The sequence below is a fragment of the Neolamprologus multifasciatus genome, chromosome 12 (assembly GCF_963576455.1).
Source record: "Neolamprologus multifasciatus chromosome 12, fNeoMul1.2, whole genome shotgun sequence".
NCBI lineage: Eukaryota > Metazoa > Chordata > Actinopteri > Cichliformes > Cichlidae > Neolamprologus > Neolamprologus multifasciatus.
The window spans coordinates 22,475,115-22,494,023 of record NC_140450.1 but is presented as its reverse complement, the minus strand read 5'-3'; the positions used below and the strand labels follow the sequence as shown (position 1 = coordinate 22,494,023).

At 39.0% G+C, this 18,909-nt stretch overlaps 1 protein-coding gene across 7 annotated transcripts in view; it reads left to right on the top strand.

The window, feature by feature from the left end:
• LOC146506965 (multiple C2 and transmembrane domain-containing protein 1-like) overlaps nucleotides 1-18,909 on the top strand; it is a 143,569-nt gene that overhangs the window by 24,570 nt on the left and 100,090 nt on the right. The window lies entirely within an intron of this gene.

The window sequence follows — 18,909 nt, the reverse complement described above, 5'->3', positions numbered from 1 at the left end:
TAATTCCAGGAGTAATTCACATCCTGAGAATTTGACTGTGGTAATCATTGGATGTGGAAATGTGTTGTTCACCAACCAAATGTTTCTATCACTTCAGCACGTTTGTCCATTTGCATTCAGAACCCATTTTCATACAGAATTTCCATAAACCCGAGTAGCTGCTTTGTTTACGTGACAATGTGTGCTCGGTGTTACCAAAAGACAGCAGTGACCATCTTTGAACTATATGCTTTCGTGCATGTTTGCGCTTTATTTGTGGTAGGAAATGGCACGGCGGAGGTGCAATGGGTGTGTCGTGTCCAGTTTCCAGTAGTGTGGAACCTGAGCTGGTGCTACCGGTGTGACATGACACACGGTGTTGTTAGTCACTCACTAGAGAGAGCAGAGAAGAGGAGATGACAGTTTTTTTAAAAAAGGGATATCCTCCTGCTGGAGCTCTCTTCTTAACGTCAAAAACCCAGAAAGGTTCAAATGTTTCGGTATTTCCTTCCACCCCCTGCAGTTTTGCAGCTTTAGACTTGTTTCCTTATTTCCAGTTTTATGGGCTTGGTAACGAACGTGCTCTGAATGAGAGAAAAACACAACTGATGGATGATGAGATGTGAGAGGGGGAAGTGAGGTGATCGAGGCAAGACAACGGAGAACAAATGGGAAGAAAGGAGACTAGAGGAAAGAGAGAAATACAGAAGGGGAAAATAATGGGGATAGCCTGAGGAGGGTGAAGAAAAATGCTCTAATGGGGAGTATCTTTGTGACTCTCTCTGCTGATGTCCCTCTTGTCAGACCAATGCTGGATATGTTGCAGAGATTCTACAAGCAATCTTTGATTGTGAGCTTAGGTTTTTTATGAATTTACAAGACCAAGATCAGTTCATGACAAGGAAACATTTGATGTAAAAGAAAAAAGCCTCCAGGGGATTTTCACATTTCTGCATCACACCTCAAGCTGTCTGTTGTTCATGTTCAGAAAAAAGAGAATAATTTCCTTCTAAGAGATGACTGCAGGTTCTGTTGCTTCACACATCCAGTAGTGCAGATCATGCATAATGCATACTATGGAGTTCCAGTGGAAGTTTTAGGTGCTAAATGCAGAATTCACAAGACAGTTTTAGGTTTTGTTTTATAAACTTAATTTACTGCATTACTGCATGAACAATGCTGTCAATTTATATGAATCGAAGGGAGAATAAAATGGAAGCTGCAGGAAAAAAACAGAACCCCGGTTTGCCGTGGATCACAGCTGGATGGGCAGCATGAAATGGATGTAAACGCAATTAGTATAAAAATCCAAAAATGCTATCATCTCCACATTTGCTTTCTACCTCGCTGTCTTAGTACTTTCCATCACTGTTTCTATGTGGTAACTCTAAGTAACACTACCATGTAATCCCTATCAAAAACCCAGCTGATGGTGCTGATCATGTTTTAGATGCTAAATTGAAATTTCACAATACAGTTTAATGTGGAACCCTGTTCATTTTTTAATATTATCATTTTACTTACTGCATTCATTGCATTTCTGTGTAATGATTACAGTACAATAGGCACATGTGATCCAGTTGAACATGCTCTTATCATTTTTTACATTTATTAATTCATGACACACTGATTAGATTCGATTTATAAGACATAGTTCTGGTTTCATTTCGATGGATTGCATGTTTTGTACCAGCGGCATCCTTAGAGTGTGAAGGATGCTCTGAAATCCATTAAAGGAAAAACTAGTACTGTGTCGACACCCTGTGTTTTTAACCAACCAGTTAAGCTGCTGCTGCAGGACCACATTCACCTAGGTATTTAAACAATTTTCACAGAAAGGAAATTAAAAAACTCATTGCTTTTGTCATATGCTCACTCACTGCAGCAAAATTCATTGTCTAAACTGTTTCCCAGGCTTGTGTATCTCTATGAATCAGATAAAATCCACCGCCTCCCCGTCTTCCCCTCTGCTGCTCTGCATCACAGTTTCTGTTTCTTTTCCGTCTCTTTTCATCACTTGGCATATTGCTTTATACACAGTTCATCACCTGCTCATTGCGGTGATGCCGTCTACACCTCGTCTCACATGTCAGTCTGAGGCTTTTGCAGCAAAGGTAATAAGGAGTGCGTGACGTTTATATTCTGCTTGCTGGTTTTCTTCCTAGTGTGGAGGTGGTACCACAGTCTTTAATCAGCGCTATCATCGTGGTGTGCAGGGATGACACTAGCTGGCAGAGAGACAACTGATCTATTTTGGAAATTAAACGTTCATTGGACTGGATGCTGTCAATAATTGTCACAAAGATATTCCTCTAGTTCCGCTCTTATATGTATTTTAGGTTCATAACCCTATAAAGACATTTTATATGGAGACTGTGGTACATAAAAAGTGATGCCGATCCATCTGGTCAGTGTTCCTAAAATTTTACACAGCAGGTGGTGCTGGATGACATGCAGGAGGTGTAGCTTTAAACACTAAATACTGTAGCTCTTATTGTTTGACTGTGGATTGCTTTGGTTTCAGATAATTTTTTAAAAACAAACAGATGAGCTATATAAATGTTGCTCAGACCAGATCTATCTAGCATCACGACTCAGATGGAGAGATGGGAGTTTGTGCTGCCAGCAGTTCTGATGAGAGGCCATGCTTTGTCAAACACTGTCACTTTATCATGTTGATGTCATTAAATGGATCCATGACAAATGGCTCATCCTGTCCCCTCCAAGACCAATAGGGGTAATGGGAGATAGAAAGCTAAAGAGGAATAATCTAAATGATTAGAGAAAACGGTGGACAGAAGAAAATGATTGGAGCAGGACAAAAAAAAAAAAAGCTAATCCCACAGTTGTCTCACTGGAAAGATTTTACTTGTTCACTGAAGGAACTACAAAACACAGGAGTGCATTCAAGATTACAAGTGCATTTTTTCTGCACTCATTTGAATTATTTTCTGAAAAATGTAACAATCCTTCCAAGATGATGATGTCAGAGAGGGTTGCTGATAATAGCAGGCTTCAGTAGTAGCAAGTTGCAAGTTAATGAAAAGGACAGTGTAGGACCTGCATGTGCTGGCAATGTGCTTTTTAGGCTCATGAATACACAGTGAAGTCCAAAATAGCAGTGCCATTAAGAAGCATGAATACTTTTTTTTTTTTATTATTATTCATCAGTCTTTGTTACAAGATGTGCTGGTAATGATATACAACAAGCTGAATCTCAGGGTGTCCACAACAACAAGCACATCAGTGATTTAATGTAAAACAAAATTAAAGACCTGTTTGCATTTAATTAACAATACAAAAAGATTTTTGGATATTTTCCTCATTTATTCAAATACTCTATAAGCACTGAGTGATTTTCATAAAACCACAAAACCCTGGAATGCATTTCATTGGTGTCTCTTCAGTCAAATAAATTCCCATTAGTCTACACTCGAAACACTCGATCTGTGCTTTGTTTAGCTGTGGCATTCACAATGTCCCTTATAACGACGATACACAAGATAAGATTCAAGATATAACGGAATTAGAGTTCTCTGAACTTCACACAGAATGTATAATTTAAACAAGAGATAAATACTTTTTATGCTGACACGTATAAAAAGTATAAGAAGATCTTTTCTTTTTAGATTAGAGATGGCACGATACCACTTTTTAATGTCCGATACCGATTCCGATATCATAAATTTCGATATCTGCCGATACCGATATGAATGCGATATAGCGCATTTTGTAATCAATAAAACTGTTTTTTATAAATATCTTGCTGCATTTTGTACAAGTTCATACTCAAGTTTTAAAAAACAAGAGACTGAAGCTATTCTGTTATACCTGTATGCGAAAAATACACTCCACCCAAAACATTTTATAGTTCAGCAACACTGATCAATCTAATAAATTTAAACCTACACCATCCTCCCTATCCTGGTATTTTAAAGAGTACTTACCTACCTAACTAATAGGGTTGCCACCCCCCCCCCCCCCGCCCCCCTCCCTTAATCGATGTAATCAACTTTAATTTAATGCAAGTGTAAAACAAATGCACAGAAATCAATTATTTTTCTATAATGATTAAATAGATTCAACACCTTTCTTCAACAGAATTGCAGACTGCACAGATGGTACTTTCCCAAAGGAAAAAGGACTATAGCTTACTAGGGTGTATATTAGTGTATATTACTTTATACTATAATGGATTTCTATACATTTAATCAGGTGACCACTTTTGTTGTAAGATTCAGATAATTATTTATTCAAAGTTTTTAAATGACATAATAAAGAAAAATATTTCTTTGTGTCCCCCTTTCCCTATTAATGCCCCACCTGGCCCCCTGGCAAAACTTTGCTAGATCCGCCCCTGCACAGTTACCAGCTGTCAGCTACATAGAAAAGGATCCTGGTGTTATTTGTCTCTCAGAAACAGTTTGTAACTTCCCCTCAACTCATTCATGTCACCTAAAAGGTAAACCTGTTTCTCCATCACCTGTTCAGCTCTGATGATTCAGTAAGGACATCTCCTGGTTTCATCTTCATGTTTCCCTCTCACATATCCAAACCGACATCATGACCAGCAGCTTTTACAGCCGTGGCTCCAGCAAACATCAGCTGATACTAGAAAGTAATATTAAATACATTCTAACAACAGCTGATCACGCTTAAACGCGCTGCTGTTGTTTATCCGCTGGTCTCCTCTTTCTAACGCAAAGTGGGCGATAAACAAACAAGAAAGATGAGACTTGCGGCAGAAAAGCCGATCAACTGATCATTGATCACTTTCACGTTTGAAGTAATAACAGGAGAGGGAGGGGGAGTGAATGAAAGAAGTAGATGCAACTGCGCAGCAAAGACAAAAATAACTCCAGCTTTGTGTCTATTTTTTCATTCTAAATCACTTCCTTTTCACCTTGATATGGAACTCCGATGGCCAGTCCAGCTGTGGCTCAATATATCAGTTGTTAAGCTTAACGTGGAAATACTATGCAAACATTCAGGGATGAACTTACAGGCTTGCTTTATTTATCTGGGATAGTTTTCGCCGAGATGAAATGCCTCGTTTAGGAAGCATGTAGCGAGGCTCCAACAGACCGCTGACAGGTCTGGCAGACAACAGCCACTCTATCACGTGACACATACTGCTCCGATGCGCCGAGCTGGGTTACGCCAAGTACCGCGTTTTGTGAGGTCCTTTTGTGATATTTCAGATCGGACTACATTTTTTATTTCTCTCCGATATCCGATCCAGTAATTTAGGTCAGTATTGGACCGATACCGATACGTAATATCGGATCGGTCCAGCTCTATTTTAGACACTGGACTTGCGTCAAGGACAACAAGAGTCTCGGTTTAAACTGGATGAAAAAAGCGTGTCTAGTCATATTAACGGTGGATAATGTTGGTTGAGGAGACAACAATACAAAAAAATCTATAAGGCAGAAATTTAACAGGTTTACTGTGCACATTTTAATCAGAGCATTGATTTTAGGATTCTGCTGCTAAATTAAATGTTAAATTTTGTTAATACATGCTGGGATATTTATCGAATGACGAAGAAAAGCAATTGTCGGATATTTGGTACAGGGACCAATAGTATATAGAATGATGTACAGTGTGTAGTTTGTGTGGTTTGTCAAAAAAGCACATCAGCGCTGTTTTTGGCTTGTTTATTTTTGCTGTAAAGTCGCTGAGCCAACAAACGTAGCTCCGGATCAACGTGTTCTTGACGGTTGTGCTCCGCTCTGCTCTGTTCAGAGCTTTGCTTTGCCTTGTTTTGGAAGTCGTGTCAGCACAATCTCAGACTGGCACTGACTCGTCTCTGGTGAGCTGACAGGTTGGGTTGGCAGCAGGGCGACCAGCTTGTCTGTCTGCAATGTCAGCAGCACTTGACACTCGTGGCTCAGTTTGTCAGTGCACCAAATTTACTGGTGATAAACACATGGGGGAAACCTGCTAATGTTCCGCATGCCGCCAATATTTGCGTGTTTTGGTTCCGTAACATGATATTTTGTGTAGCCTTATTTTGAAGCTTCAACATTATTTTGGAGGGAAAAGTGACCAGCTTGGTGTATCTGGTTGTCTCTATCTTCCTGTGTTTAACTTTTATGTGGTCTTTAGAGCTTTTCAGGTGTCTTCTATTTTTCTTTAAATTTAAATTAAATCTTTGTATTTGCATTACAGGATACCATTATCCTTCACGGTCTTGAAGTCGCTCTACCTTTACTCAATCTGTGACTCCCTTTTACTCGATTCATGTCCTCAGCCCTCGTCTCCCTGTCAGACCTTTGTTCTTCATTATTTATGGAGAGTGGCTGCGTTGTGGAACTGTCAGTTGCAGCTGATAAGAAAGCTGCTCCGCTTGCATTAATTTCGACTGAACAGTCAAAATTTGTGTCTTTCTCCGTCAGTCTTCCGGTGAATGTAATTTGTCAAACCATTTGCCTTGTGTTAGAAGTCATAGCAAGGATAGATTAATACAGTTGCATCAGAATGTGGTGTTAACACATTTAACACTTTTTATCCACACCAATGAGAGTTTCCCTTGAGGTACAAGAAGATGTCTCCACAGTAACACTCTGGGGTGTGTTAGCTGCTGCTGCTGGTGATCTGGGGGTGATTGACTTTGTTTAGACATGTTCTGATCCTGTTGCCTGTAATGCCATAACTATGATCAGCAAACAGATCAACATTTAATAAACGTCAAGGCAGGGAGCATTGAAAATATCCATGATAAGCAGCGGACTCTTATTTTTTAAGTGTCTCTTTAACCCTATGATCAAATAATACTGTAATATTCTCAGATAGGCTTTCAAATGTTTGAAATGATGGGAATAGATTTTGTACCACATTTGTTAAACACAGACCTGTACAGTATAAATGCACATCAATGCACACTCATGATCTGCAGTTTAATCTTGCTCGGCATAGGATTGGAAAGAGAGTGTTTCCTTTATACTTCCTGATTCAATGTTGACCACCTATTCTACCATTACCCAAAGTAGGCCAAGCCATGCAGCTCAGCCCTGACATCTGGTACAACTGGGAGGGAGGATCATGACACAGCTGGCAGGAATAATAGAAACTGGGTTATTGTTCTGAGTATGGAAATGAGAGCTGTAGAGTTGCATACAGAGGACACTGAGGATGACATTAAGAGTGATTATGGCAAAAAGCATATGATGACTCATAAGGGTACTTCTCCTTGATGGTGATTTTGTCAACAGGATCTAACGGGAAAGAAGAGATGTTATCACTTTTTGATGTAAGATATTTATTGATAATTAACAAGGCTTTGAGCATAGCCACTACTTTCCACTACTCCTGTTTTCTCCAGTTATTCAGTGCTGTAGCACTATTACTGAAGTTTAGGGCCACTGCGAACATCAGCGTAACTTTGTGCTGAACACTGGAGGGGGGGTCAAGATCTCTGTCTAAATAAATCTGGGTAAATACCCAGATGATTAAACATGCAACTATTTTGCTGGTAATAATTGAAATGAGTAAAGAAAATCAACAGCCTATTTATGCAAGATAATTCATAATTCTATTGGGGGGGGTACATTGTTCGGGTCTGATTATCGGAGGGGGTGGGGGGTTGGGGGGGGGTGTCATAACCCCCCCTTGTTGTTAAAGACAAGGAACAAGAATGGAATGGGATTTGCTCGAGTATTTCTTGCATTATCAAACATCTATGATATTTTTTGTTTAAGTTTTTTAAAATATTATTTGCATGTAGCTAATTTATTAACCTTATAATTTCATCCAAAAGAAAGAAAGACTGAGTGAAACAAGTAATATTTACTGTTCCAATTTTGGCAGATACTAAAATTATGAATAATTAACTCTCTGTAGATTGAGAGACAGCAGGAAGTTTTAAGTAAGAGGCTAATTAAATTTCACACCCTTTTTTTTCCAAGCCACTTGCTCTAATTAACCAGACACTGTAAAAAAAAAAGTTACATCAAGGTGTCATGAACGTCCCTTTAACTTGCTTTATTTCTAATGGCCAGCAGAGGGAGATTCCTCTTGATGCAAAATGAGGTCCAGTTGCTAAGAGGATGCTACCTCTTACTTGACCTATGACCTCAGTATATATTTTGTTAAAGAGTTTATATTGTCAGACACAAGCTTCAATACAGCTGCTTGATAAATATGTAAATATTTAACAATTATTTAAAATCAGTATTAGAGCAGTCTGTGCCTTAGTGTGTGGCTACTTTGTGTTTGACAGGAAAGTCAAAGTGCCAGACTTGAGGCTTTTGTCACCTTGAACGCTCAGTAGAGCCCAAACAATTATTATTATTATTTTTTAAAGAGATCATCTTCTCAGAATTTGATGAGCAGCTATACTATGTCTGTTGTTTTAATAATTTCAATAATTTCAATAATTTTTTTTGCGTATGAAACTGGAGGAGTTGTACTTACATCTTATGCCATCAGCTTGTCCTAAGTCACAGTTTCCTTCCACATATAGCTTTGCAAAAACTGCATAAAAAGCACTTGCAGCAACAAAAACATAATATTCCAGAAACACGCTTTGCCGATCTGATCAGCTGTTTGTACGTCCATCAGCGCGAACTATCGCATGTCTGCCATGACCTGCCCGAAACCGGAAGTGACGTCATTTTGCGGAAATGTATTTTTTTACTATCAGGGCCTTATGAGCCTATACTGGTGTTTTTAAAAGTTATGTTTGACTTTTTAAAAGTTATGTTTCACTTTTTTAAATCATACCTGTCTGATCGCACTCAGTTCATTCAACTCAAATCCTTTACTTCTCAGCCCTTTCCTCTGACCACTGGCGTGCCCCAGGGATCTGTCCTGGGCCCCCTTCTTTTCATTATTTACCTTCTTCCGCTTGGACACATTTTCCGTAAATACAATATCCATTTTCACTGTTATGCCGATGACAACCAGCTTTATCTGTCCACTAAACCTGATTCTGCTCTTCCCCCATCCTCCCTCACCCTCTGCTTAGCTGAACTAAATTCATGGTTCTCTTCTATTTTTCTCAAACTCAATAGTAATAAATCCTCTTGGTAGGCACTAAATCAACATTATCCAGAACCAACAGTTTCTCTATTGCTATCGATAACTCACCGGTCTTCGTTTCTTCCTCTATGAAAAGTTTGGGTGTCATCCTCGACAGTACTCTATCTTTCAATTCACACATTAATAATATTACTCGGTCTGCATATTTTCAATTGCGCAACATTAATCGTCTCCGTCCTTTTCTCACCCCACATGCCACTGCCATTCTTGTCCATAGCCTTGTTACTTCCCGGATTGATTATTGTAATTCACTTCTTTTTGGTCTTACTCAAAAATCCACCCACAAGCTCCAACGCGTCCAGAACTCTGCTGCCCGTATCATCACCAGGACCCCTTCTGCCCACCACGTCACTCCTGTCCTGCAGCAGCTTCATTGGCTCCCGGTCAAATATCGCATCAATTTCAAAATACTCTTGTACACATTTAAGGCTATTCATCATCTCTCTCCTCCATATCTCTCTGACCTGGTTAAGATCACCGCCCCATCTCGTTGTCTCAGATCTTCTTCTTCCCTTTCACTCTCCGTCCCTTCCCCCCGTCTTGCAACCATGGGGAGCCGGGCTTTCAGCTGCTCTGCTCCATGACTCTGGAATTCCCTACCTCCTGATTTAAGAAACATCTCTTCCTTCTCTCTCTTTAAGTCCAAACTCAAAACCCACTTGTTCAAAATAGCTTATCCCATATAACCTCTCCACTCTCCTATTTTATTTGTTTATGTCTTATGCTTTTATGATTCTGTAAACTTTTTGCTTTTATGTTGATTTTAAGTGCACACCGACCTTGAGTGTTTTGAAAGGCGCTTTCAAATAAAATGTATTATTATTATTATTATTTAGGACTTTCTGTGTTGTTTCTGGGATGCTTAGGACTCATATTGCACTGCTGGAAATAGTTTATTTTGATGCATATGCTGTTTTTTGGTTTTTTTTGGCAAATTTGCATTATAATATTTATTTTCGTTTTTCCTGCAGTATATAAAAATTGGTGTATTTCAAAAATAAAACTATGAAGACACTCAAAATAAATTTCCTGTGGTGGGAAACTATTTTGTGCAACTTTTTTGTATTTACAGTTTTGAGGGATAAGCCTCTTAAATTTCTCTAACTAGAAATATATGTTAAAAAAACGATTTTAAATCTTTTTGTAGTTTATTGCACTTTTTTGCAATTTATTTAATTACTATGCACTTAATGCATACATATTATTAAAATTTGGACTATAATGGTTGTATTGATGTATATCAACTTGAAATGCTCCCAAAAATGGCACTACAGCATGTAAAAATATAATATAAGCTCTGGTGGACTTGGTTCTATGGTAGGTCTTAAAGGGTTAATAAGACCCATATGCAGGCATATTGTTCTTCATGATCACTGAAGACATTGTATTTCTCTTTGGTTTTCTGTTGTTTACTTAAAAAATATATTTTCATTAGAACATGCTCCAAGGCAACTGCTTTCTTTTTCTCGTCATCCATTATACTCTGAACAATAGCTTGGAGCTTACTTTTGCTAATATGTGTTTCTTGTAATGGCATCCATTGAATTTTAAAAGATTAATGCTGGGTTGCTAACAATTCCAGAAGGGCCATTACTTAATGAACGCCTCTTGGGTGTTCATTCATCTAGTTCCTTCATATCATAGCGTATAAAGAGTTATTGATTTCAGTCGTGGATCGAAGCATATCGATGACCATAAGAGAATAATTCTCTGAAGTCAATCATCTGAACAACTGCTGAACTTAACAAGTGAAGCTTCTACTGCCTAGAGAATTTAACAATGTTGCTGTTTTGATTAAACTGAGCCAATCATTAATTACCAAAGCCTATTTCAAACAAGTAAGGTTAAGGTGTCACTGCTTGCAATGTAACATTTATGTCATGAGGAGTAGGTGTTTAAACAAGCTTTACTTCAAAAACAGCTGCTGGCTTGTAGCTAACTGTAAGATCTGGATAGCGTTAGCTTTAGCCACTTTGCTGTTGTTAGCTTCCACGTTCAGCTGGGTGAGGCTGATTTAAGAATCTGATTAGGTTTGTTGTTACAAATAATCCTCCATAGTTTGCTTTGTGTCTTCACTCATAGTGAGGAGCAACCATGCTAGCAGGATGTTAGCATGTGGCTGTAATTGTCCCTGTGACTATTTGCCTGCTATGCACGTGCTATGTGCATGCATGAAATGGACCAGCTCTAACTGTACAAATGGGGGGCCGACTGGTTGGTCACTATTCTGGTCCCCTGCCAGTCAGTCAGTGGATTTCTAGTGTTCATCTATTAATTTGACTGATGCATTTAACTAATACTGACACATATCAAGGTTCAAGGTTCTTTATTTGTTTATTTGTCACATGCATAGTTATACAAGTATAACACACAGTGAAATGTAGCCTGACACGCTCCTCGACATGTGCAAAAATGGGGGGTAGAGGAAGAACATTTTATATATATATATATATATATATATATATATATATATATATATATATATATATACACACACATTGGGTGAATGTGCAGTAGTAGCAGCAGCAAGCAGTTGAATTCTGTACATTAATATCAATAGACATCTGACTATTTTACAGAATAGACAATATAAACATATTTAAAATTAAAGGAATTTGGAATGTACATTGTGCCTGGGTTTCGAGTGTTTGGAAGAGAGTCCTGTCTCAGTCAATTATAGATGATGTGAGAGGGTGGGTGTGTGTGTTTAGGGCCCGGATGGCTTGGGGATAGAAGCTCCTCTTGAGTCTCTCTGTCCTTGCCCGGATGATGCGGAACCTTCTACCAGATGGCAGAAGTTGGAACAGTTTGTTGCCAGGATGAGACGGGTCCTTCCTGGCAATCTCAAGAAAACCCAAACCCAAGAAAACCCATTCTCATTCACCTTTTTATTATGCTCTTAATCATTTGATTGCCTATTTATGTGACTAGGGCTCTTCTGAACTGGGTTTTACATGCATAGCTGATAGACAGAATTATCTTTATCCCGGCTATTAAACCATTTTTGAGCCGCATGATAATACAATGGGAGGGGCAGGAGTTCATTTGGCCACATTAAAATCAAGTTCAATCGTAAACAAGTTTGTCATTGCTTCCATATGATATAATGAAGTTTTTTATTAATGCAAAGCAAATATTTTACACACTTGTAAATGTCTAAGCTATCATCAGGATCATCTGCATTATCTCTGTTCAATTAAGAGATTCATTATCCTAGTCAGAGGATAGAGAGTGAAGAAGCTTGCTCTTTGTGCAGTGGGCTTGTGGGCCCCTATTAAGAAAAGAAGCAGCAGAGACCTCATTATCTAGTTGAGTGGCTACTGGGTGTCTACCCACTTCACTGCACTGCCCCTGTGTTCTGTCACATTACATATTACCTGGAGAAGAGCGCCTCGGTAATGCCCCCGAGATAGTGGCATTTAATGGAATATCTTACTGGGCTGAGAAAGTTTAATGAAGTACATTTTTCAAGGTTTTGTGACTACCATGGTGTGATGAGCAAGAGAAATATGTGTATATGTAATTTATCTACAATATTTTAATTAAAGTAATAATTAGTTTATTATATTTGAGGGGAAATGTGTTCTTGTGTAACTGATACTGAAATGCAATGTTAGACAGAAAGAATGTAGGATGAAAGAGAGCAGTGGAGAAAATTGTTTATTTTTATTTATTCAGTCACGAATTCTGTGAGCTGCTGACATTTGCAATCTTGACTAAAGCTGACTGAATGGAAATATGCCATATTTCTGCAATATGTAATGTAAAGCCTTTTATGATGCACAAATTTGTAATCACATTTCAAGGTGTCACAATTATTGTTTCAACATCCCTCTGAGTTTCTTTAACATGTTTCTGGCTGTGAATTATTTTTTTTCATTAATGTTTCTTTATGCAAATTGTACCTTTTGCTGTGGGTCAAAATACACAAGACAAGGGCTGAAATAGTTGAAAGTGATTGTGATGCTTTCACGGTGTACATTGCAAATCATTTCAAATCACATTTGTGTCAGATCTTTCTTGCAGAAAAACAACTTGGCTTTGAAGATATGTACATACAGCTGGAAGCAACCTGTCTTCTTCTACACAATTTCCCTCCCCCATATCGACTATAATTAGATCAAGTACATAAAAGACAGATTTCTAGCAATTCATCAGCCCGCACTGGCAAACCAAGAGCCTTCCTGTCCTTATGTGTACATATTTACAAGTGTACAAGTGTGTGTTCACAGATTTATGGGGTAGAAAGTGCAAACCACCGTATTCAGTGTGTACAAATTATATATGTGATGGCATCAAAGCTAATTGTCCCTGGGGGAGTTGCTATATTATGTTTTTTGGTGCTGTAATACTTTTTGGGAAAAGGCATGGCAGATGCAGAGCACAGACATGAGAAGCAGTTTAAGAGCTTTATTATTGTCTCTGAGATGAATGTGATGTAAAAGAATGGATGTGTCACATCAAAGATGGATAAAAGCAGGTTGTTACTGAGGCAGACTGGTGGCCGTGCAGGTGGGAAGATTTGCAGGTAATGGCAGAGAACGAAGGTGATGGAGATGGAGAATGAGCTGGCAGGAGAGTGAAGTAGGTGAATGAGATGAGATGGAAGACAGGTTGATATTAAAAGGGGGATGCTGGCTGGTACAAGGGGGATCTGGGCATAGTGAATGCACTGGCTAAAAGGTAGGGTGCCTACAGGGAAGGAAACAAGGAAACTAAAGTGGTCTGAGAGTGTCTGGTTGAGAGTGGATTGTTCGCTTTGGAAAACAAATTGCAAATTGTTCTCAAACACTAAACTAAGGTAGCTTTTTTCACATGCCTGCCTAAGGCGCAGATTCAAGCTCATAGTAGACAAGAGTTACAGACTTCAGTAATATTAGGTATGTTTTTAGAACAATATTTCCAAGTTAGTTACAAGTGTGTGCACAGAAATGTACATATTTCCAATCAAAGGACATGTTACCTTAACTGTATCAGTCTTTCCATGTGGCTTAGCACCATCATTTTGTGGTTAGCAAGAGTTTTTATTCACTCTGGCAACAAATACAGTTAAATCCCACTTATAAAACACTGGACGTCTAGGTGTCATATTGTATCGTTGAGTATGACAGCGGTCTACTCACCACCACTGTGAAACCTTTTAATTACCACTGAAATTCTGTGGCTGGAATTCTTCTGTGGTCTTGTCCAGTTAATTGTGTGTATAATTAAGTAATTCTTATTCTTGTTAACTCCTATGGCTCCTGAAACCTGACATTTGGGAATCTTTACTTCCTTTTTGTACGTCACATATATGCAGGAAACAGGAAAAAGAGTGAATGTTAGAGTGATTATTGTCTGTGCTTTGCTTTGCCTGCCCCAAGAGACCCAGAACACAACCTGCTTCACCAAAATACATGTTTGAGTCTATTTGCATATTTGCTCAATAAATAGGTGACGGGGTTAACAGATGAGGTCCGGCAGGAGTTTCTGTAGGCTGTGATGTTCACAGACAACAATCTGTGGTGAGAGTAGGGAGCAGGTGGAACAGAGTCTGCAGATGTGGAGGTATGCTGTCAAGGAAAAAACAGAATAAAGCAAAACACCATACATGCTTGTGAATGAGAGTGAGATATGTGGAAAGGTGAAGATGCAAAAAAGTAGAGGTAGTGAAGGTGGATAATTTAAAAAACCTGGGGTCAACCTAACAACAGACAGAGCACTATAAAAGTAAAGAAGAGACTGCAGGGAGGGAGGAGATGATGGAGGTGAGTGTCAGAGGTGATTTGTGACAGAAGGATAGCAGGAGGAATGAAAGGGAAGCTTTACAAGCCTTTAGCGAGACGGTGGCTTTGACAGAAAGAAAAAAAGACAGAAAGATGGGAGGCAGAGCTGGAAGTGGTAGAGTTGAAGATGTTAAGAGTTTTGTTGGGAGTGACCAGGAGGGACAAGATTAGAAATGAATACATCAGGTTAGCTCAGGTTGAACAGTTTGGGGACAAAGTTAGAGAAGCAAGGCTGAAATGGTTTGGACATGTGCAGAGGAGGGATAGTGGATATACCGGACAAATGGAGTGAGATGAGGGTAGATGATCCGGTGTTGTGACTCCTAAAGGAAAAATCTGAAAAAGAAGTACATCTGTAGCACAGTAGCCATTCTGACTTCTCCTTGCTTACATTTTAAATAAGCCTCTATACATAAGGACACAAATAAAATAAATCTTTTGCTCTTTTTGCTATCTTTTGTGAGGTGCATAATGAGAAAAACATAAAAATAAATAAATGCCCCGCAACAGCTTAAGTTAAGTTTAGAGATGGATGGTTGGATGATCATTTCTCTGTTGTCAAAAAGAAGTGAGTGTGCAGACAGGACTTGATGAAATAAAAAGGATAGACATATGGAAATATTTCAATGGACAGAAAGAAGTGGCACCTCTGCTAAGAGAAGAAGAACTGCCATAAACTTTCTTGTTAATGGCCAAAGCAAGATTAGGTTATTCTTATGCAGGAGTGGCTGCAGAGCCTGGAAATTACCTGTCATCACAGTGAGAAATGAGCACATGGCTCCACACACTGCCCACGGCTAAACACAGGCTTCCTCCTCCGTAAAGACACCGCTGTCATGACATACAACCCAGGATAAAAAAATTATGACTCTGGTTGATATCCCACATGGGGAGTTTTCTAAGCAGCTGTGTTGCTATACCAGTCTGCCCTTTAAATGCGAAGCCGGAACTCTTATAAATCTTTCCCGATGGGACATGTTTCTCTTATTTCACACGGCAGCCGAGATTAAATTGCAGGGCACCGCTTCAAGATTCAAACAACAGCACAGCGACGTCATATATAAAACAGTGTTCGGTGAAATATCACTCTCTATCATCAGTGTCAGTAAACAGCAACTATTTTAAGTCATGGCTGGGGTGCTAATGAAAGGGAACAAGAGGAGCAAAGTTCACTTGATACTTTCTGATTACTGGCATACATAGCAGGTGCGTAGTACTTAATGTGTCAGGTATTATGAAAATTTGGTGGGAAGGAGTTATAGCAACAACTCCTACACGTCCCACCTGTTGGGCTAGCCTTTCCCATGGGAAATTACCGTGACTCTCCTACCGTGTCACTCGTGACTAAGATACATGAGCTTCTAGCAGCAGAGGGACTGATAATAATGACACATAATTATCATAGTTTTGTTATACATGTTTAAACCTATGGCATGCGAGTTGGCTTATTGAAGCTGGCAGTTTCATTCAGAGCCTGGGAAGTATCTGGGGGGATTTTATGAGACCAGGTTTTCCTTATGCAGAAATATAACATAATATAAATATATACACATTTACTAGAAGAATGCTTGACACCGAGGAGGACATGGATGAGCACTTTCTTTGTAAAAAAGAAGATTCCAGACAGGAGATGGTCATATGACCCTTTCAGGCCTACGCTAAATAGTTTGAGCTCACCAGATAGAAGGGTCCACTCCAAAATATCGGAGTGCATGTGTCAGGGAACTGAAGGTTATGAGTCACTGTAAACAACCAGTTGACCTTTTCTATTAATGGTTGCCACATTGCCTGCCAAAGTCTGAGACTGAAAACAGAGATTCTGGAGCAACATGTTGACCTAAAAAAAAAAGAGATTCCGCTTTAGAACAAATTCTAAAGATAAAAATTTGTGTTCATTTCCAATTATCTGTTCAAAAGTGTCATTGATTTTAAACTGCCTACTTTAAGTTCTGTTATATAGACTTTGTACTCCTGAGCCTTTTACTCTGATCATGCTGCTGCTTTATATATGTGTACCAGTGGGAGTTTTGATGCACTGTAACTTAAAGTGGGGAAGAGTCAATAGAAAGTGAGGGCGTTTGACTAAGTGGTTTGTGTGGCTTTATAGCATGTCTCAGAGCTCAGCTGAAGCTCTGTGCTATCCTCTAGGACTGTAAACAACACATACACACTATTTGCACTGTGTGTGTATCTGGTGGTTGCTGGTGTACAGTAAACTCCAGCTGTCTAAATCTAGGTGTCTCTGGTGCATTCTGTATCATCAGCTCTCCTCTATTTTGTAGCTGTGAAGAAACTGGGAACAGAAATACATGTGCAGTACATGGCATCAATATTTGTAAAACTTTAGTTGTGTTACCTGCATTGTTTTTGATTCTGGAACGTACTTATCCATGCCATCCACACACAAACAAAGACACACACAAGATTAATTCATGTACAGTATAGAAGCTACTTTCGGCTGCTCCCTGTTCACAGCATGTAACTGGCAGTTTTACGTCTGATGCCCTTCATGATGAAACCGTTTGTTTGCCAAGCAATTCTTGTACAGTAGGCACCATCTAAATGGGAATAAATCAAATATTGTAGCAAAGAAATTGCAAGTTCAAGACACCCTCTCCTAAACCTACTGTCTTTTGTCTTTTCCTCTGAAATGAAAGGGCTGGTCCTCTGCGGCTAGAGAGAAACAGGAAAATAGGCCATTGGTATTCTTTGGTTCTCTCTCAGCTTCAAGGAGTCATTAAACATGGAGAACCTGGAGTGCGATGGACCTTGGCGGTCTTTCCTTTTTCTTCTCTCCGCTCCTCATGGCTGTTTCAGTCTTTGTGAATATACATTGTTTCTCAACCGAAGTGCTTGTTTAGAGGTAAGGGCCTGAGTTCTGCTGGATTCAGGGGACAGAACAGAAAATAGATTCTCTCTGCTGAGTCTGTCCCAGTGGATGGAGCGTGATCACTAAACAAAACAGTTGCTTCCAAACTCAAAATCTGGCTTTGTGAGCCATACCTCCTCTTAATGTTTTAATTTAAAACCACAGAGTGTCATGTTTAGTGGCAGTCCTCAAACACAGACTTCTGAACAACCTTAATTAGAGCATAAACAGAAAAGCTAGTGCTCCACATGGGGGAAATATTTAGGAGGGAAATAGTAAAACGCAATAAGGCGGTGAGAAAAACTGAAAGCTTAAATACACACATGAGGTAATTAGGGAGAGAGGACACAGCTGGAGGTCAAAACTGCAGGATTATGACACAGAGTCAAAAGAATAAAGTCCTGTCACAATTATTAGCTCATTAGTTCATCATTACTTGTAATATTCTACAATATGCTGCAGTGATGTGCTTTTCCCTGTCAGAATTACTTTTCTACATCATTAGATTTTTGTTAGATCCCTAACATTATTGTTATAGCTGCAAAGTTAAAAGAAGCTGCACGGGATAAGTGGTTTAAATAGCATGCTAGCAGCATATCAGTAACAGCAGTGACTGAAGTGCTCACTGTGTATACTCTAGTGATTACAGGAAAACCCATTCAAAAGGTTGAAAATCGAGCACAGTTTGATGTGCAAGTTAAACCAAGGGAAAACCAATGTGGCGTGATCATTTAAAATCCATTTAAAACCGCTACTTGTGTTTTTCAATAACCGAATCGTATTTTAAATGTTGCCAAAATGTGCTGCACACACCAGGCAGAGAGAGATGGTCTGTGGGGGCAGCATCCCTGATTTCACAAATCCTGTTTTTTGCACAAGATTGTAATTATGCATAAACCAGAAGTGTAAAAATGTTCTTTTAGCAGTAGTATTAATGTTCTGTCAGATAGAAAAGTCACTACATAATATCTTACCAGTACTTCAAAGCATGGCTTAGCTCTGGTGGACACTGTGTTAAGATTTTGTTCAAACATCATTAATGTCTCCTACTATTTTACAAAAGACAGCAAATCTTGTAATGCTAGTTTACTTTCTTCATTTATTACTTAAGAGGTATTTTTAGTTTTAAACTATTTTCGAAACAGCTAATCGTGTCGTGAGCTTGTACATGCAACAAAAAGTGATCATCATCATGTATCTGTTTGTTTTCGTCCTTTTTAATGTGCATTACTTGGTAGCACCTATGTGTGT